This window comes from Cardiocondyla obscurior, linkage group LG02, assembly GCF_019399895.1.
Source record: "Cardiocondyla obscurior isolate alpha-2009 linkage group LG02, Cobs3.1, whole genome shotgun sequence".
Taxonomy (NCBI): domain Eukaryota; kingdom Metazoa; phylum Arthropoda; class Insecta; order Hymenoptera; family Formicidae; genus Cardiocondyla; species Cardiocondyla obscurior.
In genome coordinates this window covers 2,126,442-2,146,192 of record NC_091865.1, presented here as the reverse complement: position 1 = coordinate 2,146,192, position 19,751 = coordinate 2,126,442, and the positions used below count along the sequence as shown (strand labels likewise).

General features: G+C 44.1%; 1 protein-coding gene across 4 annotated transcripts in view; it reads right to left on the bottom strand.

The window, feature by feature from the left end:
• The window catches only part of Eip93f (Ecdysone-induced protein 93F), a 149,725-nt gene that overhangs the window by 64,813 nt on the left and 65,161 nt on the right, over nucleotides 1–19,751 (bottom strand). For 3 of the 4 annotated variants that reach the window (XM_070674717.1, XM_070674715.1, XM_070674718.1), the window contains exon 1: nucleotides 13,952–15,694. The exons of the other annotated variant lie outside the window; for it this stretch is intronic. The gene's annotated coding sequence lies outside the window, so the exon portion shown is untranslated. Of the gene's footprint in view, nucleotides 1–13,951; nucleotides 15,695–19,751 lie in introns of those variants that run through there. 4 annotated transcript variants of the gene reach the window in all.

The following is a 19,751-nucleotide window of genomic DNA, read 5'->3' as shown; positions in this document are numbered from 1 at the left end:
CTCCGCTTACGCGGATACTTTCAAAATCCTTCTCTCTTTTCGTGAGCGCGCGCGCGCGCTCAAGTTCTTTCTATTCTCTTGCCGCGCGTTCTGTGTACAATTATATTTTGTTACCAATAAATAAGCGGTGCGTATCTCTTATAAAATAATGATAAAATAATACAATAACATATAATTCCGCAGGAACACGTTATCAATTACTTCAAAAGTAAACTTTCAAACTCTTGAACAGCTCGCGGACGTTTTCCGTAAAAAAAAAGAAGTTCAAAGTCGAGAACGAAGAGGGAACAGAGATGACGATAATTAATTTAAACAAACTGGCCGGTATTGAATTCTTTCACGCGACAGCTTGGTGTTTTACGTGACGACGGTGCACCGCGAAAATTGCGTTCGATTTCAAGAAATCGGCTCTCGCGCGCGGCTACGAGTCTTCGCCTTGACATTTCGCGGCGAGGGGAGAGAAAGAGAGACGCGATTAATTTCAAACCCCGGCGGCCGCGAGAATAGATGTGTGGCAACCGAACGGAGTCGAAGCGATTCGAAAACGTCGAAGGTAATCGCGCTTTTTCCCGATCGCGCGCTGAGATAATCGCGCGAGAATTGCGCTAGGTCGGGCTGATTACGTTTTAATACCGCTACGATCATTATCTGTGTTATAAAGTATCGTGAGAGGCGCGGGCGACGCCTACCGCGATAGTCTTGAAAATTTTCTAATGGCAGCGAGTTCGCGCGTGATTTTCGTGAGAACAAAGCCCCTGCGACACACGAGATAACTAATGATACTTGTTCGTAAAGATTGGCGAGTCCGCCGAGCCTTGTAGCATCGACGGACTTTCCGTCGACGAATTATGTTTGTTAGCGTCGAGTCGGTTGATCGCTGCGTGATCTGTTAATTTGAAATGACTCCGAACGGGCGCGTGCCGCTCCGATTCTTTCGGAGCGGACTTCAGTCTTCATTGATAGATCATACGGAGTCAGCACGCGTGTTTCGTCTTTGTCTGCACAACGAGCATACCTGCTCGGTTCCGGCGCTCGCGGTTTTCGCGGTTAACAATATTCGTCGCGAGCGAAAACACTATCAATACTGCTTTCTACATTCCAAGTCCGAAAGTTTTTTTTTCTTTCGTGTAAAATATACAAAAAAGAAAGGCACAAAACAGGTTTAAGATTAATTTTTTTTTTTTCGACAAGTTTAAGTCTACTCACAAAAAAAGAAAGAACTATTTAACTCTCCATGCGTTTAACACACGTTTGAAGCGATATAATTAATTATAAAATTAGACAAAATGTCAAGCGATGGAAAAATATGGAAACGTCGTAAAGGGCGGCAGTGGATTAAATTTTCCGGAAGTATTAACTCTTAATTAATTACAAATTCGTATACGCATTTGTAATTATCTCTTATCTATAGATAAGAAAAACGGTGATAATTGCCGTGCAACTTGCGGAAAGAGAGGGGGGTAGAGGACGAGGGCGGGAAACAGCGCATTCGTGATAATTCCTCGGGTTGGAAGCACGCGCGGCCGCGTGCGAAAATGGCGATGTCCACCGGCGGCGGCTGTTTGTCGATATCAATGAATGACGCCACGAACGCGAAGAGGAATTGTTTTATATTTCTTTGTCCATAAATCATGACGCACGTGTCTCTCTTCTGCACCGGTTACTGCGTCGTTAATAAACTTGCCTGGTCTTACCAGCCATGTCCACTTTTTTATTTTTTTTTATTTTGGAAGATTGATATATTTGTTATTCGCGCCGTCTAAAATATGCATAGAATTCTGCACCATACATACATCTTAAGGACATCAATTTTTTTCTTGTTCGCAGCAGTGATGCTTCAGGTTTCCGACCTTTAGAGGTAGATGGGGAATATGAGCGTATTAGCTATTCTTGTACTTTATACATTGAGTCTGTTAAGGCTAACGATACTTGGGAGATAAAAGCTTAAAACCGCCTCTCGCGAATTGCATCATACGTATCTTCATTAAAAAAAGATTATTGCTAATTTTGCGCCGGTCACGTTCAAATTTCGATTTGTAATGGCTCACTGATAAAGCAATCATTTTCATTGTTAATGCAATCGCATCGTCGAACGTGAAACGATGCACTGTGTTATCACGTTAATTATTATTCTCACGAAGTATTTTCATTTCGTTCATATCATAATTATTGGCCCCGAAATGTTTTTAACTAAACCATCAGCGACAAAAAAATAATGTATAAAAGTCCGTATCGTTATCGAGATAAGTATCTCAACGCATCTTTTGATCCTACAGAATTATAATGTAAGAAAGAAATATTTTTACTAACGTAAAAGTATCTTTTTTTTTTATTCGTGCTTTCAACCAGATTCCGCGAGTCTTTTTCCGTTTTCATCAATTCGCGAACAGTTAACAAAAGAAATCCAATCGTGCGTCTTAGCACAAAAAAAGAGTGCATTGTTTAATAGAGAACGCTGGTAAAAGGATTCCGTTCTCGCTTTTAACGAAACTTCAGAGCACTTATGGCGTCCACACTGACAATTGGTGAGAACCCTAGAAGCATTCGTGCGCGCCTCTCTCCACACATCCCGTGCGAAAAGCCCCTCCATGACATTCGACAGCTGGATGAGGAAAAGAAAGAAAACGGCTCGCGCTCGGGACGCGGAACGCACGCGAGGCATCGTTACGTAAGTCTAAATTCAACAGACATTTTGCCTAACGTTGCGCAACAACGGCGTGTACCGCCCTCGAAAATTAGGACTCTCCTTCCTTGTTTTTTTTTTTTTTCCGCGTGGGTTCGTCATATTATTTCCGAATGTCACCGCGCTGATGAATGTAGAACTGCGTCGCGGCCACGTGCACCGGGACCAGGCACCGTCCGTCTCACCTACGCAATTTCGAACGCACGCGCAATGCTCGTTTCAATTCAATCAAGTTTCCGTCAACAAATTCTCCTAAATAAATTCAACATTTCATATATTCTCGTATATCTTTCTATATTTTAACATTACAATATTGCATTTTTTCCATGCATGAAAGGCAAAAATTTATTTTAAATAAAAATTCAAACACGGGCGTTGTTACATATAATATATATACAGAGTGCCCAGATCAAACGCGACGAACGTTGAGGATAAGTAGATCTTTAGGAGACGAATAAAAAACTCCCATGCTATGTTGCAATATTTGCGCTATTACCGACTTATTAATGCGCTAGTAAACAAGAGATTATCCTAAAAATGACTTCTAAAAGACGTGCTTTTAAATTCACCTTGTAGGGTAAAGTTGCATTTGCGAATCGCATTCGGTGTCTTACTATTTATAGAATTACAACGCGGTCAGGGCGAAGTTTTCAATTGCGACGCAAGCTCTCGCTCGCCCAGAGATTTAAGGATGCTGCGCACGGACACGCGCGGCACGCCACATCGGCCAAGTCGTGTAACGCACGTCGAGAATTTCGCATCGCTCATTAACATACGAGTATGGCCGCGCTAGGATGACAACGGATCATATGAATAATCGTCACTTGTGCACGGCATAAAACGCCGTTCGAAAATTATGTTGAAACAGATACGGCCGATTTGTATCCGCGTCTTTCTCGGCTTCGTCATTTTGCCTGATACCTGATCTACGTCATTTTCAAAATAAGCGTCCCGTATAAATCCCACCGCCGCTCGACAGGTATAATAACCGCCGGGGATCGTTTCGCTGTGTCATCAACGCGCAGCACGATGTCATTTTCAATCCTTTGTAAGTCGATGATTTTCACACGTGACGATTATTATTCGCCTTCGAACCGTAATTGAGCTATTTCGCGGCTGCATTTCGATCGCGGCATATAAACGTACGACGTGGAGGCGATGTCGGCCGATGTTTCTGAGAAATTAGCCGCTTCAAGTGGCCGTCCCAATTACTTTTTTTTTTTTTTTCTGGACATACTTCCTCGAGTCAACGATCTAAGAGAATCGCGAACACCCTGACGACATTCTTTTAATTTCCGCGCCTTCTTCAACGTTATCTCGGCGATTCGAAAATAGCGCAACAACCCGTTCCCCGTTTATTTATGAATGAAATTTAAACTGTTGGCGAAACTACATTTTTACTTAAATTATTATCTCCTTGTAGGACGAGTTAATTTATTTCTTACCAGTTGCTTGTCAGAGTTGCGTGATTAAATAAAGGAAGCCAGAAATTTCTTGAGAAAGAAAAAAAAAACGTTAGATAAAAGAAAATGGTACAGAGATAAGACGTCACGAGGCAACTTAAAAAGATAATAACTTTGGAAATATCGGTGTGTGTTACGAAAAATACATCGTGTTCCCAACTTCTTTTTTTTTTTTTTTAATATCAATTATGACTACGTGCTCTTATAATAAATTGTGTGACGCAATGGTTTAACGAGTGATTCCCGCAGAAATGAGCCGCGTTACCATAAAAGAGAAGCGTAAAAAAAATTTTTTTTTTTTCTCTCGTCGAAATAATCGTCGCTATGTCTTTCTCGCGTATCCCCGCGTGCTAATTTTCTCAACGATTACATATAAACGTGACAGCTAAAATTTCCGCTGGTACACACTGTCTGCATAATATTGAATCATAATTTCGTCCCGATAGAAAAGCACCGTTGTAATTATTAATCCGCGAGTTGTTTCACGCGAGCGAATTTGATCCAGATCGATTCCAATCGCACCATTGTGTCGGATAACGTTTACCAAGGTTCTTTTGTGCTCGCGAGTTGAAAAACACACGTTGCTCTGGTGGCGGGGCGGCCGTTCTCCCCTTAAAATCAATGCGAATCTGTAATGATTTGCGCTTTGAGGAATGGAAACGTCAAACATTTCTGATTTTATTTGTTGTTCGCTTCAGACAGGCATACGATTACTCAAAGTGTAGCGAGATCGAAGAAAATTCAACGCGAGAAATAAATCGTTGAAAAATAGCAGGTGTAACGCGGTTTTCTTTCTCAAACCTAAAAGCTGCCGAGTGGTATTAGCGGAATTAAGAGCGTATCAGCGTCAGGGTGTTCATAAAAAAAATAAAAAAAATAAAAAAGAAAGGTTTGAACGTGCGAAGGAAATTGCGGAATGAGATTTTTCGTAATTAAGAAACTGTCGTAATTTGTAACGCAACTTGACGATGACTAATGTTCAACACACGTCATTTTGGAAGAAACACGCATATCGTACGGTCGATAGATACATCGCTGATCCGCGATCGAGCAAAAATTGTACGGCTTGAACGGGCGAAGGATGTGAGAAGCTATATTGCAACGCGTCGCGCGCGCCTGTCAGTTTTATCGAACGAAGCCGGTCGTCACGTGTTCCGTACGGAAACCTGTCGCTCCGACAAGTCAGGGAGACCGGAACCTCGTTGTCTCGGACGTTGCATGGACGATGCACGGACGTCCGAAAGCTTGAAAACGCCGAGATTCGAATTCGCGGTGTACGGGGGCCGCGCGGCGCAAATCGAAATTCTTTCGTCCCACGTCGAATCCCGGGCTCCGGCGCGCGACGTCGTTCTGTTCGAAAATTCTGCCAATAAATTTCAACCACCGCCTTTTGATATTTCCTGACATATCCGAACGCGGTCGGTGGGATAACCCGTGAAATCCCGGTGACGAAGTTACGTGCAAATATCTCCTCCAGCACGCCAAGCGAATTTAGTTCTTTTCCGATTTACGTTTGACACTTTCGTGCTCTCTCTTTTCGCAACTCTTCTCAAATGTCAATCCATAATTATCCTGATAACCAATCATATATTGTATATGTATGTATAGGTAATTTTTTTTTTTTACGCATCTTATGTTTCTATCTCTTTTGAGCGACAGCTTTTACTAATTTCTTTCACTCGCTCTCTCTTTCGTTTAGTTAAAAATATGTATTCATGGAATTTCACGAGTCTTTTATAAGAGGGGTTAAAGTTCCAAGCACTTGGCAAATGATCGATAATGGCGAGCAAATAGGCATAACGCGCTATAGGCAAATGGCGGAGATGCGAAAACAAATCGATTGCGTGATAGAAAATATACGAGTGCTGTTGTCGGTTATTATGTAGATTCATTGCACGATTATGTGCGTGCGTGTATGCAGGTACGCAAAGTAACGGCATCTCGTAATTTGACAGGTTTTCTATAAAATTACGCGAGAAATAAATAAAAAGAAGAAAAAAAAAACAAAAGTACCATACAATCTGTCGCAGAGATGCAAGTCATGCGTTTCTATTCATTCGTACTTTGCTGGCTTAGTGGTCTTTCATAAATTATCAGACTTTTGATAGTAGTTCTTTGAATGACAATGGGCAGAAGGAAGAGGCGAAGTAGGATTTGCGTATTGTCAGAGATCGAGTCGCAATAAAATTCGAATTCGCGGCGACGCACGCCGGTGCCTGCTGCCTCCACCCGGCCGTGGATCGGTTTCCGATGTTGATAGATGCTTTTTCCGGCTACATTTAGATTAATCAAAACAACAATGCTTTCAATGTCGAAATAATCGGTACGAGCGGTAGATATTAATTTCGCAGGGAATAATGGGCTATAAACCGTGCCGCCGAATTATTGAATTTTCAAAGTACTCGTGTACTACGTTCAGTGACAAATAATTAATCAGGATTTATAAACCGGCCACGCGGAAATTACGCATCGTTCGATTCGGCACGACGATGCCGGTTCGCCAACGTTCATTAAATCATCGTCGATCGATCAATCGGTGAATTACGTGCGTTACAATAATATGCCAACGACATCTCGTCGCTGTCATATCGTGACCATTCGTCGCAAAATCGTATTATAATTTATATTTCGTTCTTCTACGAAATGCGAAGCTAGGCTAGTAGTTTTTATTCGGGCACTTCTAGAATTTAACGAACGGGTCAATTAATATCCAACGCGTAATCTAATGGGCACTTGAAAAATCAATGTCACGCGTCTACCTTTGGAACTTGCCTGCAGTTCGAAGTCTCATACTTCTAAATCTTTTTATCTACGAATTTGGTTGGTAAAAAAATAAGTTTCAAGTGGCAGATCGTGAAGTATTTTTGCACATAATATAATTACATTTTCTTGATTATTTGTTATTGCGAGAAAATGCCGCGGGACATTTAGAATTCTCTCCAGATTGTGTGAATGGGAGTTGATAATGGCCCGAGAGAACGAGATTCGCCTCCTGTCGTAAAGAATATCTACGAATCTCTTTGCAGTCCTATCATTATTCCATTCTCGGTTCGGAATCGTCCCTGCTCGAGGGAGATTCTTCTTTCACGGCGGGGCTCTCTCTTGCAGGCGCAGCCTGCTGTGAAATTGAAAAATTTTCGCGCGTTCTGCGTGGCTTCTGCAGACAAGTCACCCGGCGTTGGTTTGTGCGCGCGTGTGCGCAGACTGCCGGGTTACCGGTTAGGCTTTGAGACCCACCAAACAGACCGGAAAATATGCAGGCTGCATAATTCAGCATAGACGTACCGCGCGCATGTAGGCGTGTGTTCCCTGCGTGTGTTACCGTGCACATACGCGCGCGCATGAGTCGTTCACGGTTATCAGCTACGCGAAGTGATACCTCCACGTTCGTTTCTTCCTTCCGTTTCGCCGTATGCGTTCAAGACGCGCGTAACTACTTTTGTTACTGTCGTTGTGTGGTCACTGCCAAATTACAAGCTTTCCGCGCCGCTAATGGGCACGGGACATTTGGGTCGACTGCCTTCTTTTTGGACTTATCGCATCAATCGGAATCATATCAATGTACATAGCAGGTACGCCGTTTTTTAATTAGTTTACTCGATTAATTTTTCACGACGTGTGCGTATATTAAACGCGTTATTTAGGAATTTCGAGTTTCTTCTAATGAGCATCGGTTGAAGTTAATTGAGACTTAAGTGATTCCCCGAGAGTCAATTAAACCACCGTTAACGTTAACCAACATTAGTGAGAACAATCCTTATCGGTAAATCCGTCGTTGTTTGCTGATGAATAGTCGTGAATGTTTCAGCTTGCAATTTCGAGGAGAATCATCGCGTGCGGAGGAGCTTGCGAGTAATCGCGAATCGAGACGCAGAACGTGCGTTCGTGCGTGGGATCGCCGGATAATACGCGGCTATTTCACGCCGATGCTATCGCAACATTTTTACGACGCGATACAGTAACGCGTTACGGTATCACGCTCGTACTACCGATAATTATCGTCAATGCGAACTTATTCTTCGGGCAATTTTAGCAGTCTCCCCATTTTAATAAGAATATTCGTGGCGTGGACTTTTAGCCCGCGCGCGTTTATACACGCAGGTCATTGACGCGGTACACTTTTATCGTTAAGTATGGTCAGCGATGAGTGGTTTACACGCGGTTGGATCTCGTTGTATTTTTTTTCTTTTCTTTCTTTATTTTTTCCTTCTATATTTTGATTATTCGCTTCCTTTTCTGCCGACTGACTGTCTGGCCTTCTCGTGCTCCAACCCGTTTCTTTTTATTTTCCCCATATCGGCGCGCTATTTCGGCGAATCAGTCGCGGTTTTCTCTGATTTATCGCCTTCTTCTTTTTGGGGCATCATGGATCGACCGCGTGTCGATCACAACGGCCTTATATTACTTCATCGTCTGTGTTAAATTTTTATTAATTATGATGCGCTCGCATTTATATATTTTTTTCAATAACGTGGAAATTTATAATTATAATGTGATAGCGGTAAAAAAAAAGTCATTTAATGTTAGCATGTATACGATTTATTTCTACATAACTTTTATAAAAGTAAATTTTTTATGTTATGTCATTGAAGAGATATTTGAAAACGTAAATTTTCTACTAAAATTTTTACATATATATTTTTTTTTTTTTGCAAAACGTCGATTTTTCTCAGTTTGTCGTGCTAACAGTGGTCTCGGTTTCATCTCACAGCAAATTAGTGGAGATTTCCATTACACGCGGCTCTTCCGTCAATTCCGTTCGACATTTTTTCAGATAGCATAAGCATGGCGATAAAGTCAACTTGTAGTACGGTAAATACATATGGAAGAAAAGCAAATTCCAACTGTTACGCGGCGTCTAGGTTTTGCATTAAGCCAAATTATGTCAATATTAACTTACAAAAGTTGTGCCAACATTAGTTGAATCGAGTTATATATCTTTGTATGCCAATATATTGAAATGTAGACTCATATTCACGTCATTCGATAATTAAAAGTATTAATGTATGAAATATTGAAATTTCGTCAAAAGAAAAATGTCTGTATTACTTTTTTTTTTCTTTCCTTATATTATCAAATGTTATTATAATATATTTAAATACTTTGAATTTTGCATTCAACATTGCGTTTAGAGTCTTCATTCAATTTGGTATACGTCGAGTACGTCGAGATTTTTTATTAGATATTTAATAAGGATCGGTGACGAAATTTCTTTTCGGGAACTCGGCACTCGTTGCTGGGACTGTACCGTATTACGCGTCGGACAATTATTATGCCGGAGGTGGCCACGCAATCTCGTGCTTCGTAAGCAAGGTTCGGGTCGGATATAGTACGGCGAAAGTTTCGTCCGTGGGCGAAATTGTGTGCGTGTACGGTCGGGTCGGCCAGTGAAGGCCTAACGGGTGATTTTGGGGTAGGTCGTTTCAGGCCGAACATCCACAACGGTCTCTTGAAGGGGGAACCGCAATGATGTCGGGTGAACAGGAGAAAGAGGGAGAAATGCGAGATTTTGCGGCGAAAGTTTTGTCGTAGCGCGCGGCACGGGTGTGCGTGCGGGATGATGATGTTACGCGAGTCGTTTCGCATGCCGTACTCCCCGTTTTGCTCCCGAGTTAATATCGCTAAATCAGTTCGTTATTGTTCTAGTATTGCGTAGAAAAAAAAAAAAGTTAGTGCGTTATGCATAAATTAGCTTTTTAATTGTAAACCGTTTAAAGTCCATACTGATTGGTTCTTTTTCGCATGGCTTACTTCACGCCAAGCGAAATTATAAATATCAGCTGTCAAAGAAAAGGTTTTGAGGTTTGATTTTTGGTTGAATTTTTGGCGTGAAGCAAGCCAAGCGAGAGTTAACGTAAGCTGTCGTAGAAAAGGTTTTTTGAGGTTTTTTTTTTTTTTAATTTTGCCCAAAGATAAATGAACTTGTAAGGAAAAAAAAGAAAGTAAAATTTAAATACATTAAAATAATATAATTATAAAGGCTGGCATTTATATATAAATAATTTATATAAATGCCAGCTTATATTGGCCTTTATTGTACTGTATTATTTATTTGAGCGAGAAGAGAATTTCTTAGTATGAAAATGTGAATTAACTTATAGCGCGCGTAGTTAGACGCTATCTTACTTGCGGTTTTGTAACCACCTCGAAATCGATTATAGTATGTGCATGCGACAGTGCGTCGCTCGAAGGCCCCGACAGAACAATTATAAATGTAACAAATTTAATTTTACAAGTTGTCTGGTCGATGACATATATTATTATTTAATACAAGTATTATTTAGAAAACGAAAACGGGAACGAGACGGAAAAAGAGAAAGAGAGAAATGTCCAGTCGGAAGATGCGTGTCTTGTGTGCCGCATCTAATGGCGTGCTTATCTACTATTTCTACTAGTCGGAATCGTCTTTTTTTTTTCCCGTCATTAGACATAATATCCTCTCTTGAAAATATTGCTTTTTGCAGCGCGCGATTATTACACGGCTTTCTTTGGGGCCTCGGTCGACTCTGACCGCAGCTCGAATAACGTATCTGATACCCGGGTATGGCGAATCTTTATTGAGTCTGATGTAATAATCATTGCGTTTCTGTTCCCTCCCCTCCATTTTCGCGTCAAGATCAAGATCGACATCCGTTCGTTCGATGGCGGTTTATATACCTGAGCCTGTTACGATAGCCTCTGTAGATTTCTACGATTATTTGTACTTTACGCTATCAAGCACGACGCACTATCGAATATCAAGATAGTTGACTGTGTGTGTCCGTGTTTTTTTTCTTTCTTTTTTCACAAAAGAATACTATATAAACGGAATATATCTCCTCGGGAACTTAATAAAAGTGTACCATTAATACTTTCTTTCTCGTTCTTACTTGATAATGAGACTAATTAAAATATATATTCGAGCAGACGTATGTATGCGTGAAAGAAATCGAAAATATTCTCAAGAAGACTTTCAATCGAGGACAACGGCGTGTATAGGCATGTTTAGTTATGTAAGTCTAAATCTATCGGTCAATTTCCTATCAATATCGACCTGACCGCTATTCCGTATCGCCTAATTGCACGATGTATCACCCATGCACATTACGTGACTACACGACAGCTTACCCTCGTATTTCGCGAATAAAATTACGCAACGATCCGTAACAAAAGATGTCAAATAACCGTCCGACTTATCGTTATTGCAGGCGTATGATATTTCATCGGCCCGGCATTTAATCGATCGCCTTGACGCAGGCAATGGATCGATATCGCGGTACAATAAACGCATATAAAATAATACTGGACGAAGTAACTCGCAAAAACAAGAGCGAAGATATCGCAATCGATATTAGGGAAAAAAAAATTTAGAAATTTGATTTTATTCTACTTAATTTTATTCGATTTGGTTATATTCTATTCGGTTATTAGTAGCATTATAGGTGCTTAAGCTAAAAAAGGTGTAAATAAACTCCCTGTAAATATTAGCGTTGCAAGAGATAAATGGATATTATTTATACAGCGACCTGATAGCAGGCTATAAAAGCGATTTATAAAAAAAAAAAAAAAAAGATCTTCACGCCGCAGCATCCAACACTGCACGCGCGATGGTGCAAAGACAAAGTACCCTCCCACCTCGAAACCTCGTGTTCTCCGAAGAAACACCCTGAAAGAAACCTCTTCCGCCCGCCTAAGCGCGCTCTTTATCACGAAGAAGAATGTTTATTACGTAAACAACGGCTGGTGGCGTGATGCAAAGTGCCGGTAACATAAAAAAAAAAAAAAAAATAGCATTATAAGGTTCGACGACAGATTTCCGTATAACGCGAATTAAGTCCCGATGTAAAAATGATTTTTGCTTTTAGCTTCGCGAGCGCACATTCGATTCTTCGCGATACAAATCGCATGACTATGTATATGAAAGACCTAAAAGCGAAATTAATTTCTGAAAGTCCGTTCGAGGAACTCGCTCGCTTGCCATCAGCTAAAATGTCCTCTTCGCCGAAAGCTTATCGCTCCGCGAAATTCAGTCGCGTGCTTGTGCCGGCGAGGCGACTGTTCGCGACGGGTAGTGCCCGTCTACAACTGCAACACATACTGCAATTCACGTAGTGGAGCTTGCTTACGTCCACACGTACGTACACGCACGTGTACACGCGATCGCAGCGGATGGACACACGGCCGCAATGCACACGCTATCGATCCGCGTTTTTGCGCGGTATGTCAACTCGTTACCGGACGTTGATCGAAGAGCGTAAGGTACACAATTACGCGCGCGGCGTGGTTCTCCTGCGCCGAGGAGAGGAGAATCGCCGAGGAGTTTCGCCTTTCGCATAAAGCGATCTCTTACGCGAATGAAACGCGACGCACGGGCGAACGATAAGCAGAGCGTAGACGCAAAATTATTTTAGATCCGGGAATAAAGTTAATCTCGACGATATTCGCGTCCGCTTCGACGATGCCGGTTTCCTCGGTAACGAAAATTATAAATAAATTTTTTTCGCAGCGGTGCAGTTCGTTGTTTAGACGAAAACGTTCTAATTTCTCCGATATCGTGTCGCGCGGGACTGAACGGGAATTGGGAAAAATCAGTGCGTCCTTATGAACATCCGAAGAAGGTAAAGCTCATCGTCAGGGCAGTCTTCCCCCTTTTTTTTTTTTTTTTTCTCTCTCGCACGCTGCAAAAGCCGGTGTGTGCAATTTTCGTGCGCCTTGCGGTACGGCAAAGAGTTTGCCGGAAGGGCGGGAACGCAGCCGGCGTGCAACGACGGCAAGTACTCCTCAGAATGCAATTTTCTTCCGATAACAGAGGCGCGATCTATCGAGTAAACAGATTCCTGGATGTTTACGTTCTACGAACCAATTACACTATGCCCAGTCGAGCGATGCTTAGCGCTTGGTTCGCGGGGTAATTAGAACGTGCATGTCGCAAAAAGAACGCATAGGCTGTGTGCGAGGCTAATTCGATGGAAATGCGTGTAAACTGGCGTAAACTAGCCTCGCCTGGCGCTCCTTTTTGTTTTCTCGATCGAATATTTTTCAAGCGAGAACCTCGGCGACGATCTTATTCTCGATTCCGGCAACCGATTTCCGGTTTAATTGGCGCGAAATACGGCACGTAGAAACACACGATTTGTTTGCTACAGAACACTGATGCAAAGCACGAAATAATTCTAACAATCGTCTAATACGCGGCATGAAAGCTAGCTCGCTGCACCCTTTCGTTCCGTAATATAATTTTAGAAATTTTAGATCGATCATTACACGCGCAAAAGTTATACATTAAATTTTGCGAGTAGGGCTGTTCACGTTGCGAAAAAGTCTGCTTTAATAATATAATTTTGGCGTCTAAGAGAATCGACGGTAGTTGCAGACTCGCGCGGCCAAGTGCCATACTTCGATCGGGCCCCTCTTTTACGACTCTCTCCTCTCTCGTACCTCTATCTCTCTTCGTCGCTTCCTTTCTTCGCGTACCTAGAGACACATACGATGACACGTGCACATTCTCCTGCGACGCACACGCGCGAGCGCGACGCGGAGGCGCGCTCGCGCGCGCATATCAGAGGACACTCCTTCTCACTCGCACACGATCTACATACATGCACATGCACATGCACCTCTCTTTCGTTCTTCTACCGGTACTCCGTCACTCCGATACGTGTATCTCTAATTGCATCGCGCTCGTAGGAAACCGTCGCATTTTGGAGCGCCGTTACAAACGCGTCTTTTTTTTTTTTTTCCCCCCTGATTTCCTTCTCCCTCTTTCTCTCCACTCCTTTCTGTATTCTGCACGATTTCACGATTTGCGAATAAAACGATTACTCACTCTCGCGTCAGGAAGAACCGTCGTAGCTTCTTCTTTTTCCTTCTTTTTCTTTCTTCGCGCGTGCGGTGCTCCTTTAGAGCCTCTCGCGACGGCTCGCCGACGCGTCGAGCAGCCGGTCTCCGTGATCGACGCGCTTTATCGACGCCATCCTCCTATCGTCCTGCGAGAATCCTAGACGTCGAGTTTCTCCGTTTCTTCCCGACGTGGTACACTCGCGAAAGCGGTGCACGGTCGACCGCGAAACAGGAGCCACGTCGCCACGGGCTGATGACACGCGGGCGCACCGATCGACGGACGCGCACCGATGCACCCCCGACCGCCCCCTCCTCACGAACGCCGCTCTTCTCCCTCTCGCTCTCTGGAAGGAGCCTGTTGCTCCGGTTACGTTTCACAGCGGCGTGTTCCCGCGGACCACCGGTGTTCTCCCTCCGCCTCGCGATCGCGATCCGATAGCGTTGTCGCGGGTAATCACTACGATTAAACGACGACAACGGCGGCGATCTCTCCTCTCGCACGCCGATTCCACCCAGTCGACCTCTTGTCGCTCGTGCTTCTTCTCCTCGTCTTCTTTATCGTAGCGGCTCGTAGCGGCGACGAGCTCGCGGTCGACGGCTATTTCATTACGATCGGCGATCCGAAACAATATCGGCGCGCGTGCACAACAACAATTATAACAATAACAACAACGACGGCGGCGGCGGCGGCGGTGAACAACTCGCGTCTCGATCACCGGGGATATGATCTCTCCCTTTCTTTCTTTTTTTTTTTTTTTTTTTCCCCTTTTCACTTAGTGGCTTTTTCAGCCCTCGACGGACGTTCCTAGCATTCTCCGTTCCTCTGTCCCTCGCTCGGCCTGCCAAGACGGAGCAAGATCACACCGTATCTCCTTCCGATTTCTTCGCTTCCTTTCGCACCGCGTCTCTCCCTCGTTCTTTCACTCCCTGCACTCTCTGTCCACCCCCTTTGCGCGCCGCTCCCCCCCTGCTCCCGGTACTTCGCGCGTCAAACACGGGCGAGAGGGAGACGAGACGACGAGACACACGCACACGCACTCCACTTTGCCCAGGCCTCGACGTTTGATCCGGCTCCGGATATGCGACGTTAAAGTCGAGTTGCGTTGGGTCGCGCTGCGCTCCCGTAACTGCATCCGACCCGCGACGGTCGGCACGGCATACCCGCTGAAAGCGCCGCCATCCGACCACCCCACCATCATCTTCGGTGTCCTCCACCACCACCCGTCACTACCGCCACCATCGTCGTCGGCCTCCACCACCTCCATCAAGCACTACTACCACCACGGCCGTCATCGCCGCCGGCACCACTACTCTATCGCCACTATATTATATACTACTACTACCACCGCTAACCACTACTACTCTTTAACGATGCAACTAGGCGCACTAGCACTACCAGCCGTCATAGCAAAGCCACCAACGGTATGGCTATCCTCTGCGTTGCCCGTCACACCATCGCGACCGGTTACTATCACCGTCATCCGGAGACCCCGTCGTCGGCGATATTCGGCGCACACAATCGCTCCAACGTGTTCTCCAACGTTGCACAAACAGCGCAACGCGAACGCGCGTTTCTCGCCAGGCCACCAAGATCCACGAAACTTCAAAGTCGCGCTCTACGTGCCGCTTCCCAACGCTGGTCGCCGCAGCCGGCCGTTGGTCCAATTGCACATTTTACTCGCGCGCCTGATTCTGTCTCCTACGGCTATCTCTGCTATCCCGTTCCCCCTTCCCCCCCCCCCTGTACCTGCGGCAGTATGCATCGAGTACAGAGCGGCGCAAAAGTTTCAACTTCCTTCGCGGACCCCCGGCGTTTCGTTAAGAAACGAAAGGAAGGTAAAGGTCACTCTCGTTTCATACTTTTCTCGAGCTCTTCTCTTTCTTTCTTTATATCTCTTTCTCGCTCTCGTAAAGCGCATCAGAAACGTAAGATTAATCGAACGTTAAAAGTAGGAACGTTACATTTTTAATAATAAATTGATCGGAATTCGAAGAAGAAACCCGGCAGTTTTCGAAGAAAAAAAAAAGAAAAAAAAAGGAAAAAAAAAATGAACAAAATTATCGTCTAGCAGAACGTCACTTCGATCGTCGGTACTTTCGGTCTCCTCGTGGTGTTTCGGATCCGCGGCGATCGCGAGTAGAACGGTGCCACTTTCTTGGCGCGGGCACGCGGTCATTTTTTTTTTTTTCTTTCTTCCCTCCCCGCGTCATTCATACGTCCGCACGGAGTCCGTGTGCCGCGGCAACGCGTGTCGGGTAGGGAAAATGGAACGCGCATACTGACGAGGTTAAATCGCCCATTACGATTAACATTGATATTCGCGATACGAGGCGACGCCTTAACTGCTAGAGTGGCGGCAGCCTGGCTCGTATACATCGTAAAGCGCTCCGGAGTAACGCGAGCGGCCCCGCTTCCTTCTGACTTGTGACTTATCATAGTTAATCGCGGGAGCGGTTCGCGCGTGAGTCGAGATTCGAGCGCGGTTGCGAATTCAGAGGTCCCATTACATTATTGAGCTATGAACCGGAGAGATGCGAGGAGGGACGTCCTCGCACCGCCTTTTGACGCGCCGCTTCGACGAAAAGTACCGTTACGTCGCTTTACTATTAATCCGAATGGTTTCTATAAACCAGCGAACGCGTCTCGCAAAATCTGCTTTTCTCTCTATCTCTTTCTCTCTATCTTCCCTTACGTCGTTACGCAAGCGTGTGCCGGCGTACGTTATGTCATGCCGCCGTTCATAATTGGTCAGTTCCAATTACACTTGAAACAGCCGTTTCCCGATGAAGCAAAACAGAGGGCCTGTTTCCCCAGCTAATTATAGCCCGAGCGATCAAAAAGAAGTAGCTCAATTTGCAAGTCCCGCCGAAATGCGAACCGGCGCGAGAAACTCGATCGTCCGCGAAACGGATGTACGGCGTTGCGCGATAGCGATCGTATTCGCGATGCCCAAGGCTTATCGGACGGTCATGCGAATTCTCTCGCGCGCTATCCGCGCCGCTGTTTGTCTTTGTTTCGCGCTCGCACTCTGATTTAAAGGCTACATGTTGCGTTAGGCCGAAGACGCATCAACTTCTATCTTTAGAACGTACCGCTCGGCTCGTTTCATAAAGCTCGACGGACACGGACGGCGCACACACGCACACATTCGGCACCCCGGAACCTGTTTCACAGTCACGTGGCCGGCTTTGTCTTTGACGCTCGTAGATCGGCTTAATGCATTCTTACATGCGAGCCTCTATTGATTGTCCTCCGCTGCAGATCGCCAGCTAACTCCTCTGACGCGCTCATTCGAGGACTCGTCTTGAACATAAGTAATCTGCGTATAGTTTTCGCGTAGCGGAGAGGCCGCTTTTTTAATTTTTAGCAGAACGCAGAAATACGACCGTGCCGTGTTAATACAATTCGAAATGTGATTATGCAGAGTTTAAGAGCATAAGCATTACGCGCGAGCATATCCAAAGTGATACGGCCGGCGTACGGCACCGTTGGCAATAAAGAGATTAAATAATAAGCAAACGATATAAATATCGTAATAATGTAATTTACGGGCTCTTCGCGTATCGCATTAAATGTTGCCGCGCAAAATTTTTTTCTCTATTTAAAAAAAAAAAAAGAAATTGTGTTATCGCGAATTAGTTTGTTAATTGTTTGCTTCTTTTTTGCGCCGATTGGTTCTCTCGATTGGCTCGCTTCGTGCTGTTGATGTGACACGGTCAGAAATTGGAGTAACAATTGAAAATAAATTTGTCTTTCATTTTTGTTTCATTTTTGGGATTAATATAAAAGTGGAATGTACGCAAGGCACTTCGTAAAATTGACATTAAAGTTCAAAACTTTACAAATTCAGCTGAAATAGAAATAGCTTAAGAATGAGTTTTCGTCAGCGTGAATTCGATCCGACAACAAGACCTGCCGCAACTTAAAACTTTTAAAGGTACCGTTAAATTAAACATTAAAGACACTTTGATTTTTTAAAAAAACCATCGGCGTTTAAATTTCTTAAACAATCGATGAGACTTTTATATTTTTTTATCTATATTGTTTTACACGATAAATAAAAATTAAGACCACTTGTTACATTCAAGAAGAATCTTATAATCTTTTTAATTAAAAACGCTAATTTTAAAGAATCAATTTCCATGTTATTGTTCTAATTCTATTAGGTTCAGAAATTCAGACAATGTAAAATGCTAAAATATTCTTCTCGCAAGAGATATTATTGCTGCCATCGTCGCCTCGCGATTTTCTTACTCGTCGCGCGGAGATAACGCGCTTCGCACGCGACAACACCAGGGTCACCGGCCTTTGCATGCGAGGTGGTGCACTCGTTAATTACCGGCCAGAAATCTCCCTATTTCGTTCTCCATTCGCGGAGGGAACAATAGGAAAAGACTTGTATTCTGTTCGCTATTATTTATTTCATTTGATTTACATCGATTTAATTTACATACATACGTCGGCGGGCGCTCTAGGTGCGCTGCGCACGCTACGTAATCTTTTCGTTCCGAAGCGCTTTTCCGACGCACGAAACGGAGCACAGAACGACGCGTGATTTAATGCAACAGTATCATACGTGAGTACGAACTCCGTCGGAAACCGTTCGATACTCATTGCACATATTACGCGAGTAATTAAATTCACATCTTTATTATAAATCCTTTGCCTTTTAATATCGCAGAAATAGATAAAAGAAATAAATTCGTTCTCATTATTCGTCGCGAAAATCGATGCTTTCCACGTGGCCGGCGTATCTTCTCTACTGCGCAACGGGTTGCGTAGGCCGTTAGCGCGATCAGACGATTCACGGAGCGCTATGATTGATCGGCGCGCTAGGGTCTTCTATCACTCCCCCTTTCCCTCCGACCGTCGCTGAGCGCTCGAACATGATCGCTGGTGATTGCGGGTGGTGGGAATCTCAAAATCGTCATAAAATATTTTAATTCTTCCCTCGAGTCGTCCTCGATCTCGGCATAAGAAACTGGCCACGACGTAACGCGAAGTCCAAGAGTCACTCTTTCGATTTATTTAATACAAGAATATTCCCTTTAGAATTTTTTTTATTATTTCTGACAAGTGGGTAAATCGTCAAACAATTAATAATCCGGTGACTAATCCGAAATAATCCGGGAAGATTTGGTCGAACGCGGCGCACCGGCTGGCGTGACGCCAATGTTCCCGCGTCGCGAGGGCGTGGAGCGCTCCAGCTTTTCCGCGACTGTAACCTTGAAGAGTCGCGGCGAATTCCTTCGGTGTTACGCTCGCGCACGAGCATGCTGCAGCATGCATCTTGCCCGGTTCTCGTTCTCTTCTCCTCTTTCTCTCTCCGTCTCTCTCTTTCTCTCTCTCTATTTCTCTATTTTCCTCTCTTTTCCCCTTTATATTTTCCTCTTTCACTCGTTCTCTATGTGCCGGTCGCGCACGGTCATATTTTGGCGATACCTACTTGTTGCGCGAGGACCGACCTATGTGCACATATGTACGCCGTCATCTACATACCGCTGGCGTAGATAGGTACAGTCGGCATCAGAGCGCACGCGGCTGCTTGGCACGAACGCAAATAAAGTGAACGACCTCTGCTCGAAATAATTCAATTCTTATATAAATGGACGTAATTTCTTTCTTTCAATTCTTATATAAATTTACGATAATCGATTCTAAATAAATCGCGTGTAAAAAAAAAATTTTTTTTCTTTTTTTTTTTTCTTTGTGCGTTACTTTTAATTTTTGCGCACCATTGATTCGCGACGCATTGAATTTTATTTGCTTGCAAAGTGCTCATGAG